This window comes from Leuciscus leuciscus (genome assembly GCF_965113295.1).
Source record: "Leuciscus leuciscus genome assembly, chromosome: 5".
Taxonomy (NCBI): Eukaryota; Metazoa; Chordata; class Actinopteri; order Cypriniformes; family Leuciscidae; genus Leuciscus; species Leuciscus leuciscus.
Window position 1 is genome coordinate 42,539,937 of NC_138729.1, and position 24,750 is coordinate 42,564,686.

Genomic DNA, 24,750 nt, shown 5'->3' on the forward strand with positions numbered 1-24,750 from the left:
AACCTTATCTAATGACAAACACACGCTCCTCAGAGAGAGAGAGAGAGATTGTGGTGAGGGATGAAAAACAGGATGAACTTTGGTGGAACATGTTCTTACATACTCTGCAAAGGTCCGAGTCCCTGAAACTCAAAGCTTGGTTTTGTACTTGAACATCCAGAATTACAGAAAGAAGGGATGGAGACCCACAGCATGCCCTAGTGTCTTCATTACCAGTTTCTCGGGCCACCAATGGTCAAACCGAACTGTATACAATCACTTTTAAAACTAGTAAGCAGTATTTTACAATGTTGCTTGTTCCAAATACTAGTGCGATAGTGAATTTCATGATTGCTCCTCCAGGGAGCTCTCACAGGCCAGATAATGACAATTCTGCTTGTTGTATTTCAGACAATGAGCAATGGCAGAAGGTTCCAATCAATGAGCGTTCAAAGAAAATGTATGCTAGCTGTGTTTACCAATCCGCTCGGTAAGAAAGGATCTACAGAGAAAATGCATTTAAAAGTAAAATTCAGAGGAGATACATTTTTGTTGCTCTTTGTATGTCACTGTATTGATTACATTCCAATTTACCGTTACCTGAACACAGAACACGGTTTTAAATTACAGGGCAAAATTACATTTCTCGATCAGTCGATAAGCTGTATTTAAAGACCCTGAAATGGTGCTTCTGTTTGTATGCACAATAAATGTTTTATTTGAAAACATGTATTGTAACGATCATAAATTAAACGCTGTGCCATTCTTTACAGTAGAAAGTTATTACAGTAAATATTTAGTTAGTTGCTATGTACTTTAAATTGTATAATTCATACAGTTCTCCAAGAAAATATTTGTATCTGTATGTTAGACGACTTTACATTTTATCATTTAGTGGATGCTTTTATCCATCCACTGATGTACTAATGAGGAAAAATACAAGCAATTTATCAAAACGCAGCCGACCACATTAGCAGTGATGCAGTGCCAAATTTTTATATTTAACCAGTGAAACATGACTCTATTTTCTCTATATTATACTTGTGAATAATGTAATGCCCTGTATACACATTAAATCCGAGAATATTGAACGTTTTATGCCAAGTTTCAAAAGTGGCAGACGACCAATCAGCATTCATGTCTAGAACTCAGCGGCCAATTAACAATCAAGGCCACATGACCGAAATGACAAGCGTTTCCCTCCGCATCTAATGCAGAGCAAGTGAGTCAGAGTCTCAGAGCTCTAGGGGCCTTTCTCCACATGACAAACTGTGACAGAATGAGAAATATATGTAATCCATGTAAAGGGGGGCAGCAACATCCAGAGGGTTTAAAGTAGGAGACATTCTAAATCAGTCTAAAATTGTATTAAGAGAATTAGATCATATTATCAAGAGGTTAACTGTTGTTTCTCTTCAAATACAATAACAAGTAAACATGGGAACTTATTCATTGGACCACCTGAATAACTGCCATGACAACAATTCCTAGTTCATCTCAGCAGGGGGTATTTTTTTTTGTGGGATGGAAAGATACTTTGACAGATTCTGAGGGCAAAAAAAATAAATAAATAAATATATGTATAGACAGCATGGAAGAAAACCAGGCCTATATCCACTAATACTGTAATATAGGATCAGTCAGTCAGAACAGGTCTCATCTTCGTGGACATTAATTTGGCTGGAATAGGATACACCTCACTTGGCTCTCAATAAAGGACGATCTAGGGCTCTTGACCGAGGCTTCGTAAATTTAAAGAAGACAAGACAAGACTTGTATACAAATGACTTTGTAAAGCTCGTCCATGTCCCTCGAAACAGAAAAAAATTCAGACATCTTTCTTCTCTCCTCTCACTCAAAGTTACTCCTTATCTGAAGAGCCGTCCTTTTGTGGGCTATTACGAATTGTATTATTGCTTTGTTGGCTGGTAATTCAATTAAACTGATGGCATCTTTGCAATTAAGCATTTCCATTATTTCAGCGCACTGAATGGTGATGAGTTGGTCCTAACATTCAGCGTGGTGAGCTGAAATGGAGTTCTGACGTGAAAGAGATAAGGCTCGCCGACAGTTACGCATTTGGTATTGTTCTGCATTTGAAGAACAAGAGATGACTCTATGCATACGAAGAGGAAAAAAAGCCCACTTGAGGCTTTGCAGCTGCTTTCCAAAATTGCACTTTAACATGTTCATTTCCAATGTGGCTGGGAGGGATTTAAAGTCACTTAGTGATGCATGTAGATGTAGACACAGTAAGCTTTTCTGCCTGATGGGAGATGTTTCAGAAAGAGATTCATTTATGACTGGGTTTGAGAGATCAACATAATGCATTCTGTTTTGGACACATTTCAGGATTGGGACCATTGCTTAGGATTCTATGCAATGGATTCTATTCTAATATATATCTAAAGTGTCCTTTTGACTTAACCCTATAAAGCCATGTATCAGCTTTCTGAGGCTTCAATACTTTTCCTGAAAAGCCTTTTATTTTGTATGCCCCCTGGTGGATGATTTTCAGTAAATAGAAGAACTTTTTATATTTCCAAAATGTTTGCTAGGACAACATTACTGGTTTTCATAAAGTAACGGCAAAAATAACTTCATAATAAATAACAAAAATAACAACCTGCAAAGCTACCTGAAAAACTATGTACAAAATGTACCTGGACAAAAGGGATGTCACACCTATTTTTGATTTAGTTAATAGAAGCTAACTGATAAAGCACTGATTCTTGAGAGTCGGGACAAAACATGTCCCACATAGAAAAGTATAATTTATAGCAACAATTAAGAAATTCATCATGATTGACATACTTACAAAGTGAAATCTAACGGAATTGTATATACCTATCTGATTTTTAGAATAACCCTTTTTATCTTTTTGGGGAAAATTTGTTTAAATGTATGGTCTGTGGTTAGAAGGTCCATGTTATTGCACTTGTCCTCAGCAAGAGGTCACAATATTAACCATCCCAAAAAACTTTAAAAAAGCTCTACAATTGTGAAAACATAAATATCAAATAAAAAATAAGGGGTATAAATATAAAAAAAACAATGCATGAAGTGAACATCAAACAATATTTCCATAAAGATCTGCCTATTAAAGTTGTGTCCTCAGTTTCTGTCAACAGATTTTTTCATAAAGCTCTTTAAATCAGGAAATAGCATGGTCAGCTATATCCCTGAGGACCCCTTTTCATCTCCCTGCCTGTGTTGAATGCAGCACTACCACACATGTTCTGGTGCGTTTTAATTTTTTTTATATTTTAGACAAACAATGTCAATATTCATATGGTCACAGCTGCACCATGTCAATACCATCTTTCTGTTAAGATACTTTTTTTAAACCATAGTGGATTGAATTTAAGCATTTTAGTGAGGATATTGGGACAGTTAGCAACTGAGGAAAAACTACCTAGCTGCAGTGTACAATACATGTTTTGGCGGGAAAATACATGCCCTTACGTCAACTCCGTCAGACGTCAACTCCGTCAGGTTCTATGTCTGACGGAGTTGACCTGTAAGCTGACGGAGTTGACAAATCCACCAATAACCTCTTAATGTGCGAATATAATATCATTTGTGAATATAGTGAAGGTTTAAACTGTTATTTCAGGGTTTTATTTACACATAAATGCACATACATAGCATGCATTACTTTATTTAACCATACACATCTGACTTGTAGAGAATGGGCAGGCAGTGGTCTGCTTATTATTGTGTAACGTGTAACTTTGCCAGCACTTTAATATATATATATATATATATATATATATATATGTAGAGTCAAAGATAGAGAAATGAGAAGCCAGTGTAGGGTTGGGCGATATGGGGAAAAAAAATTTATCACGGTAATTTTTTAAATATCAGTCGATATCGATAATTATCACGATAAATGTCAAATCTTTATTTATTTCAAGTTTAAAGGCAGATTTTTGCTCCTAAGTGAAAGTTGTAGAAAACAGAGCGTTAATTGTGGTTTTAAACTACTCTTTATTGTCAGAACATATCATGACAAACAGGTGAACATTTCACAAATCGGAGGTAAAACATTCAAACATTTTCCGTCAACACCGTCAGTTTTTCCGTCAACACCGTCAGTTTTTCGTCAACACCGTCAGATCTTCGTCAACAGCGTTGGATGTATGGATGTTTTTGTTATTTTTTGGGGAAAAACAAATATTCTTCCTTCAGTTTATGTGGTTTTTGTAATAAAAGACCATCTGATCTACATCCTCTTGTGTTTTATTTATTTAAGGAATTTGTTTTTACAATATTGAAATTAAAATCAAAGTTTGAAAATGCAAATATTTAGAAATCTGAGTTTTCAGAATAGTGTGACATCACAACTTAAGTTTATATATTGTAATTTTTTTACATATCAGAGTAACTAAACACTATTACAATATACTTCAGAACTTTAGATTCTTGTTGGATTTGAAGAATTAAAATTGTATACTTTTTAGTGTGTCTGACGGAGTTGACACAAATCCAGTTCTGAAGGGAAACATGTTTATTTGTTAAAAATGTGTTTTTATTTAGAACCTGTTCCTTTACATGGTTAAATAGCTAAGACCTTTCTCTGCAGAAACATATAACTCTAATTGATATAGTGTGTTTTAAAACGTGTTTTGTCCCGACTCTCAAGAATCAATAACTGTATTATTTTTGAAAGCATCCTCACTTTACAGCAGTGCCTAAACCCTTTCACAGTACAGCAGGAAGGTTTCTTCAGGTGTCTTGGAGACGTTGCCGCAGTTCTTCTGGATTTAGTCTGTCTCCGTTTTTTTCTGAGATGATAGTGAGATCAGATCTCTGTGTGGATCATACCGGCTGTTGTCAGACTCCTTGTGTATACAAAAATCTCACTGGATTATTACAATTATTGGAAAAAGGAATGTTTGGAAATGTAAACTGATATTTCCTACTGATACACTACAGCAAAAGATATAAATAACTGGCTTAAAACCCTTTTTTTGGGGGGGCGTGAAAATACTAACGTGCCTAAGACTTTTGCACAGTACTGTACACACACACACACACACACACACACACACACACACACACACACACACACACACATATATATATATATATATATATATATATATATATATATATATACATATACATATACACACACACAAAATTCTGATTAGTATAGTAATACGCCAGGATTTACAGGATCCACACACACAAAAAATCCTGATTAGTATAGTAATACGCCAGGATTTACAGTTGATTTGCTTGATCCATGTGAAACTGTGCGGTCCCTTTCTGGATAGCTGGTGGTCTGTCTCTCTAATGGCACTGCAATGTTTAATCACTTTTCATGTTGTTGCGAATACGAGCGTCCTTTTCACTGAACATGAGACCTTTTAATTCAGGCTCGTTGGCCCTGGAGATAATTCACCTAAACGGGCATTTGACTAGTCAAACATTAAAAGTTTTTTCCTCACCATTGAATGACACCGATATGTAAATGGAGCATGAAACCTTTGCCCAATTATTATCGTCCCATAATTGTTGTGGAAGAGCTAAATGAAGCAATATAATTAAGTTATCCAGCTGGGCTCGTGGTTTCCAAGCACATTAACTAAATAAAAAAAATAAGCATGTGAATTATTAAACGAGCGTTGAAAGCTTGGCAGGTCGAGAGGAATGTCACTTTTCTTTTGGACTTTAGATGGTAAAATTATCTAGTCTGTTCTGAATTGGCACATGAGAGATGAGATGAGAAGAAGAGAAATATCTGCAGAGGCGCTGTGCCTGGCTTAGATACCATGATGATGAGTTTTTCCCTTTTTTCTGATGAAGTTTTGGAGAGCAGCCACATGTCAGTTGTCAATTAGCAGAAAAGACCCAATTAATTAATCTTCCATTAAATTCTTGCTGAACAGGCACTTCGCCTCAAACTAACTCTCAGTCTAACTCCCTTTCTCTCTTCACAACTGAACATGTTTTCAAAGAATCCATCCCATTGGCTGTCCAGAGCATGTCAAAAACTCTTAAATTATAGTGCATAGTGATTCTCAACTGGTGGGTCATCATGACCTAAATGCGAGTCGTGGATCTATTTCAATCAATTGATTTAAAACTAATTCTGGAGAAGAAAAAAAGGAAGGAAAAAAAACGTTTTTTTAAATCACTGTGTGGTATTTGTGTATAGATAAGCTACCTACATTTCTCTCCATATATGTTATGTTAAAGCTGCAGTCCGTAACTTTTGGCGACCTAGCGGTAAATTAACAGAACTACATTTGTCTTGTGGAAGAACATTGTAGTCGGAGCTACTTCTCTCTGTTTATGTCTATGACGAGTCACGCAGGTACTGGGCTACTCCGCAGTGGTACGGCCTGTACCAGTATAAAATAGTCTGAATATAAACACTTATTATAGGTGTACTGTAGTGATTCATGATAAGACAAAAACACGATTTGGAAAATGGATTCATGATGTACTCGATTATTATGTACATTTTGTACATTTTTATCACAAAAAAGTTCTGGACTGCAGTTTTAAAGGGGCTATATTATGCCTTTTTACAAATTCTTGACTTTGTTTTTGGGGTTTTCTGAAATAAGTTTGCATGCTAGAAATGGTCAAAAACATTATTTTTCACATATTTTACATTATTGCAGCACCTATCTTCCCAGTCTGTCAGGAATGCTCTATAGTTCCTGTCTCTATGAAGCCCCTCCTTCCGAAAAGCGCAATGTGCTCTGATTGTTAGGCTAGACCAGTGAGTTGTGATTGGTCAACTGCTTCGAGCACGTTTCAGAAATGTCACAACCCTATAACTGAGTTTCAAAACACTACGAACGCAACTCAACCAGGCCTTTTTTTCGTATTCTTTAGGCGGGAATTATTTAAATGAGGAATATTGTGCACTGTAAACCCGAATAAGTTGGCAAAACTAAAAAAAAAATTAAAGGCAATCAGTTGCCTTAATTTTTTAAGTTAAGAAATTCAAAGTTTAAGTAAGCAGAACTGGCAGATTTTTATTTTGTACTTATACATTTTAATTGTTCTTAAATTGAAATGTTTGAGAACACTAATTCATACATTTAACTTAAAACTTTCATGTAATCTCAATGTGAACACTTTTATTGGTATAAACTTAGCTAGCTTTACCAAGCTAGTTTGCTAACAAACTAATTTGTTAACATGTTAACAATAATATGTTATACAGTTAGCACTTGTTGTATGAGTGCAGAGATATTAAGGTTTTATTTGCTCTCAAATCAAGCTGCATGCACCACTTGTCACCATGATGGTAACTATCCTAAAACCAAAGTTAACAGACATTCTTCTAAATTAGCATAACAAAACATTAATCACTACTAAATCTCCCTCTTAACATTAATCTCGCACAAACCGTGTAAAAAAAAAAGTGTAAAAACAGTATATTACACTTAATTTTAGCATTTACTCTCCCTTTCGAGTGCCATCGGCAAAGCATGCTGGGAAATAGACATCCCAGCCATTTCAGTTAAACTTACGTTTGTCTAAATTAAAAAATAATTTAATAAAACTCAAAACAATGAAACAGTTCAGTTTACTTAAAATATATCAGTTCTGTGAACTTGAAAGAAAAAGAAAGTGCTAAATACTCATAAAAGTTCATTTGACTGAACTAATTCGATTAATTTAAGTTTGTCCTACTCAAACCAATTAATTATTTTGAGCGTTAGGGTTTACAGTGTGCCATCTACATTTCCAGAAAAAAACCTCAAAACTACAATGAAGGCATTCCAGAGAGTTCAGAAACAGTGCTTATTGCTTACTGATATAGAGAATAACTCCCTTTGGAGTGGACTTTTTGCTTTGTAACTTTGCAGACCTTTTTCATGCTCAAACAGCAACATTACGCACTAAAAAAAAGTTGACAAGCATAAAAAGCCCCATATTTTTGGGGCTATGCAGTTCATGGTAAGATTAATGCATTTATGCATAATTTTTCACTTGAAAGACATTTACCTAAGACAAACTATTTTGAAATAAACTTTTGTACAATGAACAATTTTGGTTCTGCCTTAGGTCGCCACTTGATGTCCAATATAAAGTCCTGAAGCAAAACCACTTGAGGTACACTGGTCTTCGTCAGCATCGTATGTAGCGATGTACCATGCTAATAAAGATAAATTAATTCACAGCTCTTATTCAAATAAGTCACATACAACACTCTCCCACCTTCCTATGAGAAAATGAATCAATCTGTGAACAGAGCGAATCATTCATGAACCACAAAACAGCCTGTTTAATGAAGGACCTTGAGTTCAGGGAAATGTCATCAAGTGCACATCAGCTTGTCATCACATGACCAACACCTCAACAAGCCTTGTGATTGTCTTAATATATCCAGACAGGCAGACCTCACACCTCACTCATAACTCCACCTCATACATTTTTATGGCATGTTCCCATTCCTCCCTCTCTCTCTCTCTCTTTCTCTCTCTCTCTCTTTCTCTCTCTCTCTCTCTCTCTCTCTCTCTCTCTCTCTCTCTCTCTCTCTCTCTCTCTCTCTCTCTCTCTCTCTCTCTCTCTCTCTCTCTCTCTCTCTCTCTCTCTCTCTCAGCTGTCTTAGTAATGGGCTACATCAATCCTTTCTTACCCTCGAATAGAAATGTAAATTTCTGTCTGCCTATTAATTTCAGTTAACCCAGGAGGCGTTGGGCTCATTAATCGTGACCAGGGGCAGGGCTCCTTGATAGCTGCAAGTGATGAAACGCACAGTGTGAGGGCAGATGGGGGGGTCCAGATAACTGAGGACTACATATGTACAGATGACAAGGCAGTTCAGCTTAGAGGACCAGTGTCAACGGCTGTAGCAGCGGGAAGCACTGCAGTCTTTACATTTCCAAGCACAGAGAAGGTAGATACCACTAGAACATTTTATTTCGCATACATGCACTACCATTCAAATGTTTGGGCTCTGTAAGATTCGTTAATGTTTTTGAAGAAGTATTTTATGCTCACCACCAAGACTGCATTTACTGTGAATATGTTTCTATGTGAATATACTTTAAAATGTAATTTATTCCTGTCAGAGCTAAATTGTCAGCATCATTACTCCAGGCTTCAGTCGCATGATCCTTCAGAAATTACCTAAATATGATAATTTGCTGCTCAAGAAACATTTCTTATTATTTATGTTGAAAACAGTTGTGCTGCTTCACTGTGATACATTTTTTTCTAGAATTATTAGATGAATAGAAAGTTCAAAAGAAACACATTTATTTGAAATAAAAAAAACTTTACTGTCCTTTTTGATAAATGTTTTGCATCCTTGCTGAATTAAAGTATATAAACAAAAACATTTAAAAACAAATAAACTGTCAATCAATAACTTATTGATATTGATTAAAGGGATAGTTCACTTTGAAATTATTTTTTGGTATGTTTTAGCTTACCTCAAGGGCATCCAAGATGTAGGTGTCTTTTTTTCCGCAGTAATTTCAATTTTGATATTTTTAGGTCAAACCGTTCTTGTCTGTCAGTCATATAATGCAGGTCTATGGTCACTGTCTCAAAGAGCAAGCACAGAGTCCAAATTAAAACAATTCCCCGTCGTCCAAATTAAACAATTCCCCATCGTAAGTACACGTTGATGGCCTAAGACACGAAACGAGCGGTTTGTGTGAGAAAACCAACAGTATTTATATCGTTTTTACCTCTTATACACAGCCATGTCGAAGTGATCTGATCTGACGTGTACGCAGACTGGTGCATAGATATATACACACTAGATGTCGCCTTGTCTACGGCAGTTCATTGGAACGAATGTCTTTAAGGCGACATCTAGTGTATATATCTATGCACCAGTCTGCGTACACGTCAGATCAGATCACTTCGACATGGCTGTGTATAAGAGGTAAAAACGATATAAATACTGTTCGTTTTCTCACACAAACCGCTCGTTTCGTGTCTTAGGCCATCAATGTGTACTTACGATGGGGAATTGTTTAATTTGGACGACGGGGAATTGTTTTAATTTGGACTCTGTGCATGCTCTTTGAGGCGGTGACCATAGACCTGCATTATATGACTGACAGACAAGAACGGCTTGACCTAAATATATCAAAATTTAAACTACTGCGGAAAAAAAGACACCTACATCTTGGATGCACTTGAGGTAAGCTAAAACATACCAAAAATTTATTTCAAAGTGAACGATCCCTTTAATTAATTAATTGATCAGTACTTGACAACTGATCGATACTTGCTGAGAAAAGCTTCCAAATTAAGATAATTCAAAGGCATTACTAAATGTTATTTTAATTTAAGTTATTTTTATATTTTATTTTATTTTATGCAACTTTTATTTTTTTGATGATAAATTCACTTTTTTATATTTTTTTTTATTGTTGTTATTTTTTATTGTTTATTATTATTATTATTATTATTATTAAAGCTGCAGTCCGTAGCTTTTTTTAGGTTAAAAATTATCCAAAATAACTTTTTGAGCAAGTACATAACCAGCCAGTGGTCAAAACTCTCTGCTTGCCTTAGCTCGATTCAAAACGGTAAGCTTGTAATAATGTTATTAATTCCAGTGGTACTGGTGGATTTCCGTGGGAAATCTGTACACATAAAGAAGTGTCTCGGCTAGTAGGCTATATTGCGTGTGAGGATGTTGGAGGTGGAGATATATAGCCTTTTCTCACAGCACTTGATATAATTAAAATCAATTTGATGGCGGATCCAGAAAGGTTCAAACGACAATCACCAGTGACAACTGGAGATTCACCCGAACAAACGCGAAAGACTTCGGAGAAAAAAAAGAGACCGCAACCGGCCCATGCGAAAACAAGGATAAATATCGGAAGGGCATTAAATGTAGTCACGCAATGCTGATGTTGTTAACATCAACAATTTGAGAATAAAGTATAATTTGCACGGTTTGATGTGATATGATAAGCAATCATTTACTGCAATGCTTTTTTCCCTTAGTTGGTCAGAAGGAAAGTGGATGTTGCTTACTTCTTCAGACGACATTTTACGGTGAAAATTCTTATGTTGGTCATACTTCCAAAAAGTAGAATCTGTGATTCCGAATGACAGTATCCACACAACCAGCGCGGTGATTGACAACCGCACGTTCTCCTCAAAACATTGGATTCATCCGAGCTGTGCCATGCCGAGGCACAACGCACGTAAAGTTGATAATTCCGCGAATAACTGCAATTGCAGATTTTGAACAGAGATGGCGACAAAGAGGAAAAACTATGGACTGCAGCTTTAATTGCACTAAAATGCATTGTATACTATGAATAGTACTATTCATAACATGAGGGTGAGTAATTAATGACAGGGTTTTCATTTTTGGGTGAACTAACCCTTAGATTTTACAACCCCAAAAATACATTTTGCCTTCATAATGCATTTTTAGTCATAAGCATCTCTGAATATGATTTCAGTGATCGTATGATCAAATGTTTTGGACCCTGTTTACATAGCCTATTTAGTGCTGACCGTTTGTGATCAAACTCGAGATGTTAATTCCTGTTGTAAACAGGGCCAAAGACTCATTTTATGACATCCATCCATTCAAGCACATTCTCGATGGTCCTTAAACAAATGATTAGTATCAAACACTCGGTTAGAAGATGTAATAGGAAACGTTTAGCATGTTTCTAGCAGTGAGATGACACCAGCAGGGGGCTAATAGACCGAAAGCCTTTCTGACTGCATTTGGTATGATCTTGCTTGTGAAATCACATGATGAAAAGCTTAATTTCAATGTAGTGGATATTATCAAACCACTGAAGTGTCTGTCTCTCCATTTTTAACTTCTGATGGTCCACCAGCAAATTCGTAAACCCAACGGCACAATTCAGAGTCTAAATCAGAACAATGCAGATGCCCGATTCACTTTCCAGTACATTTTCCCACACAATTACCGAAACCCAAGATGTGATGACTGCTAAAGTAGCTCATATTTCCGATCCAATTCTGAGAGCCTCTTTCTCTCCCTCTATGAAATCATGCTGGAAAAGAGAATCTGAATTGAGTTTTGATATCTGTGCCAGTGAGCTGATCCACAGATGACACCCACAGCACACAAGAGCCATTCCAGTTTAACAAAGACAGACCAACAACTCTTCTGGTCTAGTGCTGCCCGACAGGACAGAGCATGCCACATACACGCTGCCAGCCTGCCACTCAACACACTTGGACAGCATGCATTCTGGTAGATATGAAATACAATCTGCAGAGTTTGGTGCACATTTGGCCCAAGTCCCAAAGTCCTTTTTAAATGTAATTTGATCATTATTCAACAAGACTGATATATTAAGGAAATCATCAACACTATGTAAATATATGAATGTTATACACTCATCTTGCCTGCCTAGTCATCCATGTATGACCTTGAACATTGACGCTTGTGTATTGTGGGCATCTATCCTTGTTGTTTGCAATTCTATCCAAGATGGTGCCTGGTTTCTGTGTTCTCTTTATTGAGTATATTCGTATTGTTTCTGTCTGCACAAAAAGTTACCACATCGCATGCTTATGATCGCTCGTTTCTCCTCAATATACGAAGGACTGTTGAAACTTTTTCGGATCCGAATTATGGGGGGTACAAGATTCCTGATCCTCCTTTTTCGACCTTCCTGCTATCTGAAATATGCCGCTTACCGGCCTGCGAATACCACCAGAGGAAGAAACGCTATAGAAGACAGGGAACACGTGGCGGTGTGTTGGTACGCGTGAGGAGGCACCTCCATGCCTCGCTGCATGAAGGCCCGAGTCATGTGGATCTTCTGGCTTCCATCTTCCATGGCCGGATTTTGTACTCTTTTAAGCACGGTCCCGACTTCGTTTACCACAAACAACCACGATCAGTGCTATCATCATGCCGGTGAACTTGGTCCACTCACTGAAGTTTGTCCTAAAGATTATAATTTTTTTAACACGACACTTGATTTGATCTTATCATAAGGCTTATCAGTTAGCGATGTAGTTAATAATTTTTTCTGATCATAAGCTTAATATAGATGTTCCTAGCCCTGAACCACATGATGTGCCGGTAGCCCGGTATGCTCGTTCTTTTAACTCATTTACATCTGAAAAGTTCCAAGATGCTTATATTAGTTCCCCAAAAACTCACAAAATTGAGTTGAACTGTTTTGGAGCAAATCCAGTTGAGTTAGTGTATATGTTCAATATTTTATGTTTAAACATACTGGATGCCGTTGCCCCGTTTAAATTGAAGAGAACTAGAAGTCGTGCAAATCCTTGTCTTAATGATGAAACTAGGGATATTAGACAGAAATGGAGGAAAGCAGAAAGGAAGTGGAAGAGGGACACATTACAAATATCTTATGAATGTGTTAGAGATTGTATGATCCAATATCAAAAAGCTGTTACGTTTGCAAAAGCAAAATATTTTTCAGATCTCATCGCTAAAAATGCACACAGCCCAAAAATACTATTTAATACCATAAATAATATGCTAAATCCGATTTCTAATTTATATCCTGATCCCTCTCCTATAGCCTGTGAAAACTTAAGTTTTTTTGCGACAAAATTGATATTATAAGATCATGTTTTTTAGCCTCTTCTTTGGACCTACCTCAGTCAATATCGTCACAGATTTTAACAAATTTATCAGAGTTTTCTCCAGTGTCTCATAGTCATCTGTAACAAATTTTCAGACAAATGAAGTTCACTTTTTGCTGGATGTTGTTTATCCTCGCCTTTTATCAGATATACTTGATACTATCAGTCCTAGCTCATTGTCAATAATCAATAGTAGTTTCTATCAAAAGTTTTGGAGAATGTTGTGTTTGATCAACTTTCTTCCTTCTTACAGGAAAATGGTATTTTGGATAAATATCAGTCTGGTTTCAGATAACAGCACAGTACAGAGTCTGCACTGCTTAAAGTATTAAATGACTTATTTCTGATAGTCAATTCTGGTAAATGTGCTGTTTTAATTCTGCTGGAACTTAGCGTGGCGTTCGACACTCTTGATCATGGCATTCTTTTAAATCGTTTACAGCAAATTGGGATCCAAGGTTGTGCTTTGAATTGGTTTCAAAACACTATTGTTTGCTTATAAGTGATTGCATGGACTGGCTCCTCCATACATCTCTGATCTCCTTTCATCCCACCATAATGCTTTTAGAAAACTTATGTCAACAAGTAGTCTACGGGTGACTGTTTCAAGGACATGTTTAAAATTGAGAGGAGATTGTGCCTTTTCAGTGGCCGCTCCAGAGCTTTGGAACAATCTGCCATCTTACATACAGACTGCACCAGCATACATTTATTTTAAATCTTTGCTTTTAAAAGTGTTAAAAGTCATTTAAAAGTGTTTGTGACAATTTATATATATATATATATATATATATATATATATATATATATACACAGCACTGAGATGTTAACAAGGTCATTCAGTTTAAAACATGAACTTCACGATTATATAGAAATACAGTTGGCTTAAAAATGCATGTTTATTTTTATTATGATGATGAAACTCTGCCACAAACATTGCCAGTTGCCACTGTTCATATTTATCATGAGTAAAAGTTTATAGGCAAGAAGAATATTTCTGGGAGGCAATAACACATGACAAATGCTCAAAAAGTAATAATAATGATAAAATGAAGTCTCAAAAAATTAAGCCATTTTAACTCTCACAAACAATGCTTTCTCTTTTTCAGGTTTAATCAGGTCAAGATCACCTGAAATGAGGTCTGGTGTTGCTGTTCAGATGTAGCAGACCGGCTCAGGGTTTATTTATTTATTGGTCTCTCTTTCAGCATTTTGATTGATTGGACTGAGTTTGTTTGAACAGAACATATAAAAGTGACGGAAAAAACCTTTAAAAGCCTCTGACTGTGTAAACTTGTGGACGTATTTATGTGGACAAACTTTTCTGTTAAAAGCCTTGCAGTTGACAAGCCGTGAGTAAATTTCTTTTACATTTATTCTACTGTGCATTATGTGGCTTTCTTGCTCCCTCTTGTGGCCTAGTCTTAACGTTCAATCCAGACTTGTTTTGTAGTTTGTTTCCATTACGCTTTTCTGAAATGCCATTCTCACTGAATTCTAATGTTTGGCTGTGGCTGAATTTATTTTTGCAGGCTCCTCACATTTAATCACAGGATTATTGGAAAGAGCCGTGTTCAAACAGTCATACACCAGTGGAAACCAGCAAACACAGATGCACGCCAGTGAAGCGCATCCGATTTCACCCTAATCTCCTCCTCATTCTCTTCTACGACCTTTCATGCTGTGCTATATTATGACACACGCAGACCTTTGATACAAAACACACATCTATCACCAAAATATGCCTAAATGCTCATTGATTGGATCCTTTCACATAATCATTCCTTTTGCATCAAAATAGATAATCTCTCACCTAATACCTTCTTGTTTCCAAAATGCAGCCACTTGGTAGAAATGAAAATGAGCCACAGAATAAGAATGAGACAGCCAAAGAGAAACGTAATGTGTGCATGTGGGTCACGTGACTGAATTTGCCAAGCAGATTTCACCTCAGGTAGTCCCTACCAATATTTCTTGTCATTTTTGTCCCATGTTTTCACCTGAAAATGAAATTGTTATCTATATCGATAAATCAAAATCAAAATTTGTATATAATTTTTTAGAGCCTGATTACAAAAACAAAAGTCTCACCATTAAAAGCCATGTCCCAAGCACATAATTATAATATTCTCATGATAATTTTATGTAGCCTATATGACAGAATTGCACTGCACGTTGCACTTCACTTCATTTTCCTTTTTGAAGTGATTCCAATCATATTTCAAGCAATTCATCATGGTGAAACATACACATCTGAAGTGTCTCAGCTGAAGGAAATAATCCATTATTTATCGGCTTTAATATATCAGCCAAATTTTCTTGTCTGGCTGATAACGATAACATTAAAAATGATAATTTATCGGCCGATAAATACCGATATGGTGGTCAATATATGTCATGCATCCCTAATATACGCACGCGCGCACACACACACACACACACACACACACACACACACACACACACACACACACACACACACCTATTATACATTTAAGGAATGAAGAAATTTAACCATAAAATTAATAATTACTAAAATGAATCATTTATTGCTTATTACATTCAAGTTGAGACAAGTGTCAAGCCAAGAAACAACATCTAAACAAACATTAGATTGCATAACCATTCTTGATACATTTTTACATTTTTAAAGCCTCAAGATTAGCATTTAAAGTTGCAAAATTTGCATGCAGATTGTATATAAACATGTGAAATTGTATTATTCTTATGCTGTATAAAATATTTAATAAGACGTTTTAATAAGATGTTTAATTTAAAATGTTATTAGCATTGTTAAAACTACACTTATGCCCTTGATCATGTTGTTCCAGAACCAACAGAAGATTTTGACCCAGGAACACAATATACTTGGCAAAGTTGTCGTGGATGCCAATACATCAGAGTTGCTGGAATTCCTCCCTGCATGTCTGCAATCTCAACTGACAGTCAGGTTAAAATCCAGTTAAAGACGGCGAGTCGACTCAGAGGGAGAGCTCGCCAATCACCCAGGGGTCAGATTCTGACCTTTCCTTCCCATGCCCAGCGCCAAACCTGTTGGCTTCACGCCTCAAATTGACACCTAAATGGTTTTGTATAACGGCACTTACATTGATTACAGCCATACTTCCTCTTGAGCTTCCCAGCCAGAGGAGAATCTCACATTCAATTACAGAAAACTTGTTTCATTGATTTTTCGTTTGGTGCTCACAGCTGCGAGTTAGAGTGCAAACGCGTATGTTAGTGAATGTCCGCTGAAGCGTCCCTCACTGTCCTTGAGACCCGGGAAAGCTTCAGTTCAGCCATTAACGAAACAGTGGATCTGAAAGAGTCTGCTCTCGTGTTCACCTGTGAAATGCGCTCTGGGTAATTTGCTCAATGAGTATTGAGCGGCTGAAGATATGGACACTGCAGTCGTCTCACATTCATCAGTTCATCTCTCCGCAGTGCTCAGTCAAGTAGATATTACACAGCCATGGCTCCATGTGTTCATTCAGACAGTGGATATCAGGTTTTTGAATGCCATTGTAGTCTGATTCTTTCTATGCATGATAAGAGAAGTTTTGCTGCAGTTCTTTTCAGTCCAGATCCGTTTCTGTGAAGGAAATTTTGATAAATCAATTTTGTTCCTCTTTTTCTTTGTAAATGTGCTTTCACCAGTTTTTCCTACATAAATCTGTTTTTGCACTCATAATTCAGCCTAACTACTTAAAACAATGCAATTTGTTTGTTAAATAGGCATATTTTGTGAATATTTATCTACACATTAAAAATCCAGTCAGTGAGTCAGAAGCAGTGAATACTTCAGGAAGTAGGCTAAATCATTAGATTGATTCAAACTCTTGAGTCTTTCTGATTCATTTAAATAACTGGCTTGTTCACTTCAATTATACTACACTGGTCATGCTGAATTGTGTTCAACCAAACATTTAATAGATTGACAGGCAGGTAGGACATCGTATCATTCCATACCGAATTCAATGATTGGACAAACATTTGATGGTCCCAGGCCTTCAACAAATGATATATATATAAACATATAAATACATTTAGATCACTTAACTTAAGATTGCTAAGATTTAGATTACTATCAGGATGTGAAGAGACTTTCAACTAGCATAACAAAAATAAAATTCTGGAACAAATCATCTACCCTGCCTTTAAAAGGCTGCTATTATACTTTTTTGGATAGTTAACCAATCGGATATTTAGTGTGTAACATAGCTGTTTGTGAATGTAAATGATCTGCAAAGTTTAAAGATAAAAGTGCACGATAAATGATGCAATTGTCTCCCAAAATAAAAAAAAACGATTTTGAACTGCCTGAAACGAGTCATTAGTAGCTTAATTCCAGTCATTCCTACACGAACCTATGTAGTCGTAACAAATTTGCATAATGCCAGCCTGGTTTTCATTGGCCTCATTAGGCTGAAGGAAATGCAAATTCACGCCTGTACAGTATGAGGGTACAGCTCAAACAAACCTTTCAGCTGTGCTGAATAGGTTGAAAAGTTCGTACTTCAGCAATAAAACAAAAAAAATTTAATACAAATGTGATGTTTATCTAAAGCCATTTTAGCTTATTAGTAAATTATTAGATTCAATTAGAGGAGCTGTCTTGTATTAGGCGAGATTGTCAAACCATCAACATGTATAAAACATCAACAATTACTAGTATCCTCAATTCCCAAACATTTAAAAAGTGTAATTAAAAGGAAAGGTGATGTGACACAGTGGTAAACATTAACAAAATGAACAAATCACAGATTCTTTATTTTCTTGCATTTTACAAAATGTCCCAACTTTTCTAAATTTGGGATTGTAGTTACTTGAAAAAAGTAATCTTATTTCAGAACTCGCGTAACTTGTAAGCTTTCGGAAAAGGAGGGGTTAGAGAGACCGAATCCTTTATCAAACCGTTTTAAAATGAATGATTTTCAGTCACTTTGTTGCTGCAAATCGCCTCTTAAGAGTTACATATACCGCTCGGGCGCAATTTTGATCCCGATATGTCGTTGCCATTTCCATGTACTGATCTGTGAAAGTATATCCTGGCCTCATTTTGTTCCTCATTGAAACTGTTCTGATTTCCCCGCCATGAGATAAAGACATTTGAATAATGATACAATATTATCACGCTCTGTGATGACACGCAGGCTGATGGCTATCAACAGCTGGCCGCAGATATTTCCAAAGAATAAAAAGGCTTCTGCAACAAATTTAAAATCTGCTTTGGGCACGTTATATTAGCATACAAATACAGAAAAACCTTGCACGCCGGTATAAGGATGAAATATAATCTCAAAGAAATGTATTCCCTTGCTATAGGAGTTTGATAGTGGTACGCTAACGTGGTTTTGATTGAATTTTTTGACTTACAGCATACGTCTACACAGGTAAACAACGGCCTCTATTCATCCAAAGAGAAATCAGTGAAGTTACATGGCTCAGGAAGTAAAGCGCTGGAGCAATCAGCAAAGGTAATCGGAAAGTGCTCTGTGGCTGTATGGTTTTAAAACATTGCTATTAGTCTTCAGGTCAGACCCGTGTTGAAATACTGCAGGGTGAGTTTGAGCCCAGATGCAGTCTGAATGATTTACCTCCCGTCGCTTGTGTTTCACCAGAGGTTACAGCTACTCCGCAGAGCATGAACAATGCTCAAGCGAAGTGAAGGGAAAGAATGACAGAGATGGATAAAGGAGGTCAAAAACAAAAGAAAGACTTTTCCCCCACACCTGGTCTCTCCATTTGTCCCTCAGGATGTAGACAGATATCCATTCAAGCAGAGATATAACAAATAAGCCATAAACAAATACTGGAAAATGGCACATGCTAAATCCAGCGTGTCTCGAAAGCTCAAGAGTTTAGGGCGTATTAAATGACACTTTACCCAGCAGATCAAGAAAAAGTTTGCAGGGTGAAGTTGGAATGGTTTATCTGGTAATACGATGGAAGAGCAATTGGATTTGGAAGCTGTTAAGTAAATACATGGTTTGACTGATAGCATGAACTGGCTACTGCAGTGTTCATTCTGTTCAAATGTTCGATTCCAATCAAAGCCTCTATTTGTTCGGGCCAATGTTAGCCACCCTCTTATGGCTTTGAGGGCTTTGTTAGGCTTTGTCGGTGTTGTTGAGTTCTGAGAGAACACTCTCTCATGCAATCCGTGGCCTCATTGGCCTTCATCACCGCTAACTGATCAAAGTGGTTTCTGAAGAGTGAGGATTACCATATGTTTATTGGTAAAAAATAAAGGATGAACGTGTTGCAGTCCGTTACAGGATTAATACAATTTTGTTCTATTTCTACTTTGGAATATTTTGATGGTACTTTTGTGGTTGTGTAACATTCAGAAGTGGATTGAGAAAACGTTTTAATTCCAATACAGTTGCTGGACAGATGGATGGAGGAAGTGAGGGACATAGATAGATAGATAGATAGATAGATAGATAGATAGATAGATAGATAGATAGATAGATAGATAGATAGATAGATAGATAGATAGATAGATAGATAGATAGATAGATAGATAGATAGATAGATAGATAGATAGATAGATAGAAAGAACTGAGATAGAAAGAACTGAGAATGTATTACATTTTAATTTAATTTGAGGTGGCAAACATGATTCAGAATTCGAATTCCAATGTGGATATAAGTACTTACAATTAAATGTGATTAAAATATAGTTATATATTAAAATAAATACATCAATATAACTTAATAAATAAATGTTTCATAAATAACTTTCGTATTTAACTTTCATATGACGTTATATGCAAAAGTAATTTACTAAATATGATGTTATAAAAAAATGTAATAATATGATGAAATTAATGTACATTTATTGTGAACACTGCATTTCCCAGAGTTCATTTACCTTCAGTAAATTCCACTTCCTGACTTTTCAATTCATCTTCCTGTGGGGTGTGACCAATTCAATTCAAAATTAATAAGACATTAATTGAAAAACAGCCAATTATGCCAAACTGTGCACAATCCTGGAACTTTTTATGGTGTTTTTTGTTTTGTTTGGTTTTTGGTCTTGTTTGGAGATAGACATCTCTGCACTCATTGTACATATTCCCTGTTGCTTAACGTATATGGAATGGCTGAAAAAAAGCCTAACACCTTTAGCTTTGATTCATGGTTTGACTGTAAATAGAATAATGGCTTAAATAAGGGAAAACAGAGTTTTTCTTGCCTACAGCCATTCAGTGATGTCTCAGGTTAAATAGTTTGGCTGTTCTTGACAAGAAGCATGAGCAGGGAGAGAGATAAATGATCCATCAGAGAGAGGTCACATTGGCCACACTGTCTCCCACTGTCAATCAATTGATCTTCTATATTAGTACCGCCCTTGCCCACCCCTCTCATACATTATTCATGTTGTGGCAATGGATTTAAAACAAGGCACTAATTATTTATACAAGGCAGAAACTACAGCTTAACAACTCATCAGGATGAGATAAATTATACTGTTCCCTCACTAACATATGCTCTAACCCATAAACTCCTTATGTATTGGCCAAAACTGCTTATTCTTCACTTGCTCAACTATGGCTCTCTTGTTATAACATATGGCCCGAACTATTCTGGTATACAGATTCATCTCAAATAAATCATTTTTAATATTGCTAGTGCAAAATGTGTTCGGACCGTCAATCGCAGATGCTCATTGCAATTAGTGCTAAAACAACACACATGGGCATTAAAGTATTGTGTCTGTACAACAAATCTTCAATTAGCAATTGACTTTTTGTGCACTCTGGTGTGTATTTTATTTTCATGGTTTGTTAAACATTTGAACAAATTGTTAAAAAGCAATATTATGTACCCTGTTAAATACAAATCAGGTTTAACATACAGAAAGCATTTCTCAAGGGCATTAAGTGGTGTGGGAGAGAAAACTGGACTCAGATCAGAAGTCTGATTAACCCCACTGGGACACACTATGGTGTAATTCCTAAGCACTGGTCTCAGATCAGGGATTAAAGTGGCAAAGGCAGGACGTTTTCATTGCAAGGTGTGCGAGTGAGGGCTGAAGATCTCCTGTGGGGATTGTGTAATGAGAGAGGAGTCACAGGGGGCCGTATGGAGAAGAAACCCCCCGCTCATATTAGCAAGCTAACAGCCTGATTATTCACCACGTCTACTGACTGACTTGGGTCACCTCATCACTCTACCTGGGAGCGAGACAGAGAGAAAGAGAAGCAAAAGGAAGACAGATTATCTGTTAATTTGTGTTTGTGTCCATGGATTACAAAAAGGATGGTTGGTGTCCTGATTGATTAATAGTTACGCTACAAAGTACAGTAACAGCTATGACCATCATATACTGCACCGCACTAATGATGGCTTTATTTTTTGTCTTTCCCCAAAGACAATTATTTCCCCAAGTCATAATTTTGATGAAAGACACCACTGATCTGAGACAAGTTTTCTCTTACACACCATGCCATTGTTTTCCATAAATTAATGCTGATTTCTATTTATACCTATAGACTAAACATGTAATATGCATGTGCACGCCGTCACCGTTTTCACAGATTCACGTTTTTGGAGTTTACACGGAGATGATAATGTTTTTAAAAGAAATTCAAAACTTGCACCTTGGAACCTATTTCAAAGTTTGCGTTCTCGAGCCACCAAACACTGTTGTCGTGCAAATGAATGACCAGAACACATTAAAAGTTTTCTGTTTTCAGTTAAAACGGTGTCGTGTAAGCGGCCCCTAAGTTAATAACTAATGATCTTTGCAATGGAAGTGAATCGATCAAAACTTTAGCTGGACAATAACTTTATTCTAGAGCTGCTGTAAAACCAAAACAATCTCTGTTACTTTAATTTCCTATAATCACTGTAAAGCTGCTTTGAAACAATTCATATTGTTAAAAGCACTATATAAATGAAGGCGACTTGACATTTAATAGGGTACATAATATTGCTATATATAATTACTGTTTAAAGCTGCAGTCCATAGTTTTTCCTCTTTGTCGCCATCTCTGTTCAAAATCTGCAATTGCAGTTATTCGCGGAATGACTTTACGTGCGTTGTGCCTCGGCATGGCACAGCTCGGATGAATCCAATGTTTTGAGGAGAATGTGCAGCTGTCAATCACCGCGCTGGTGGTGTGGATACTGTCATTCGGAATCACAGATTCTACTTTTTGGAAGTATGACCAACATAAGAATTTTCACCGTAAAATGTCGTCTGAAGAAGTAAGTAACATCCACTTTCCTTCTGACCAACTAAGGGAAAAAAGCATTGCAGTAAATCGCACCGATTAAATCTAACGATTGCTTGTCATATCACGTCAAACTGTGCAAATTATACTTTATTCTCAAATTGTTGATGTTAACAACATCAGCATTGCGTGACTACATTTAATGCCCTTCCATATTTATCCTTGTTTTCGCATGGGCCGGTTGCAGTCTTTCGCGTTTGTTCGGGTGAATCTCCAGTTGTCACTGGTGATTGTCGTTTGAACCTTTCTGGATCCGCCATCAAATTGATTTGAATTATATCAAGTGCTGTGAGAAAAGGCTATAAATCTCCACCTCCAACATCCTCACACTCAACATAGCCTACTAGCCGAGACACTTTTGTGTACAGATGTGACGTAATGACGCAAAGACATGCTCGAATTTCCCGGGGAAATCCACTAGTACCACTGGAATTAAAAACATTATTACATTATTAAGGCAAGCAGATCGTTTTGAACACTGGCTGGTTATGTACTTGCTCAAAAAGTTATTTTGGATCATTTTTAACCCAAAAAAGCAACTGACTGCAGCTTAAATAGTGCTAAAACAACACACATGGGCATAAATGTATTGTCTTTAGTAAACTACTTTTCAATGAACAATGGTTTTTGTGCACTCTATTGTGTATTTATTGTATCATGTTTAACATGTAAAATAATTAGCAATAGTGTGTGTGTGTGTGTGTGTGTGTGTGTGTGTGTGTGTGTGTGTGTGTGTGTGTGTGTGTGTGTGTGTGTGTGTGTGTGTGTGTGTGTGTGTGTGTGTGTGTGTGTGTGTGTTCATTTATAATTTGAGTATTTTAATTTTATATCATGTAATTTTACATATTTATTTATGTTTTTGTTTTGTTATGTCTCGTGCACAGTCCATTTGTCATGGACTTCAAGGCTCAAAACTTAGTTTTTGAGTTCATGGCGTACTGAATGAGAGAGGTGAATACCACTCTTCAGCTGTGATTATATCCACACACACAAAAAAAATATTGCTCAAATAATAAAGTGGTTATGGAGACCGTAGTGTTCAAATACTCCCATTACATCAGTCTCATGCAGGAGTTTCCGAGATCATGGTTGTAAATATAAACCTTGAGAAGGAATCCAACACAGCTGTTTTAAAAAACCTAAGAGCTCTAGTGTGCTTTACTGGCCATGTGTTTGTGATGTATAATATCACTGATCCAGGCTGACTGCTGTCAGATTACGGACCCTGCAAGCCAATGTTTTGAACAGACAAGACAGTGCGGAATGAACAGGTTGTAGAACATGACATTTCTTTCACATTCTGATTACTTGTGTGTGCGCAATGGCTGGGTCTGTTTGTTTGTTGTGGGCTGCAAAGTCTGAGTGTTCATCAGAAATCCACAACAACCCAGCAGAGGGTATAATTTACAGTGATTGCATTTGAATACTCTCTGACACTCACTCCTTGACAATTCTCCTTTCTTTCTTTCTTTCTTTCTTTCTGCTCTCCATTCTTACACAATTGTTTTCTGTTTCACTGTTTTTCACTGAGCAGGGGTGCGTTTCCCGTACAACTATACAGCTCGCTGCTTAACTACCATAGTACGATGCATCCTTGGAGAAATCAACTAGTCACGACCATAATAGACATCATATAGATAGACGCCCTATCGACCGCTACTGCCTACTGGCGCGGGTGAGCCGTGGGGCCGCCATCTTAGACCGGTCACCCGCTCCACTCAGTGTAATCTGTATGGCAGGTGCAATGAGCTGTCAGTGCATTTAATTAATCATACCTCACTGAAAACTGAACTGATTTTCGCGCGGGTTTTTCTGCTGCAAAGGTCATTCATGTAGCTATTATACAGGACACATGGTCCGGCGTATTTTAAAATTCATAGTAGGCTTAACAGTAATATAATATTCTGATATAAGATATAAAGTGACCAGACGTCCAAAATCAAAATATGTGATGTAGGAT

General features: G+C 36.7%; 1 long non-coding RNA gene across 2 annotated transcripts; it reads left to right on the forward strand.

Annotated features, from left to right (window-relative positions):
* The first annotated feature begins 8,640 nt into the window (after window positions 1-8,640).
* On the forward strand, window positions 8,641-17,808 carry LOC309500100. Of its 2 annotated transcripts, none has more exons than XR_014206482.1 (4): window positions 8,641-8,854; window positions 14,655-14,897; window positions 15,078-15,499; window positions 16,377-17,808. It is a non-coding gene; the product is annotated as an uncharacterized lncRNA (long non-coding RNA). The 2 variants fall into 2 exon arrangements; XR_014206483.1 differs by lacking the exon at window positions 8,641-8,854 and adding an exon at window positions 10,575-12,172.
* The last annotated feature ends 6,942 nt before the right edge of the window (window positions 17,809-24,750 follow it).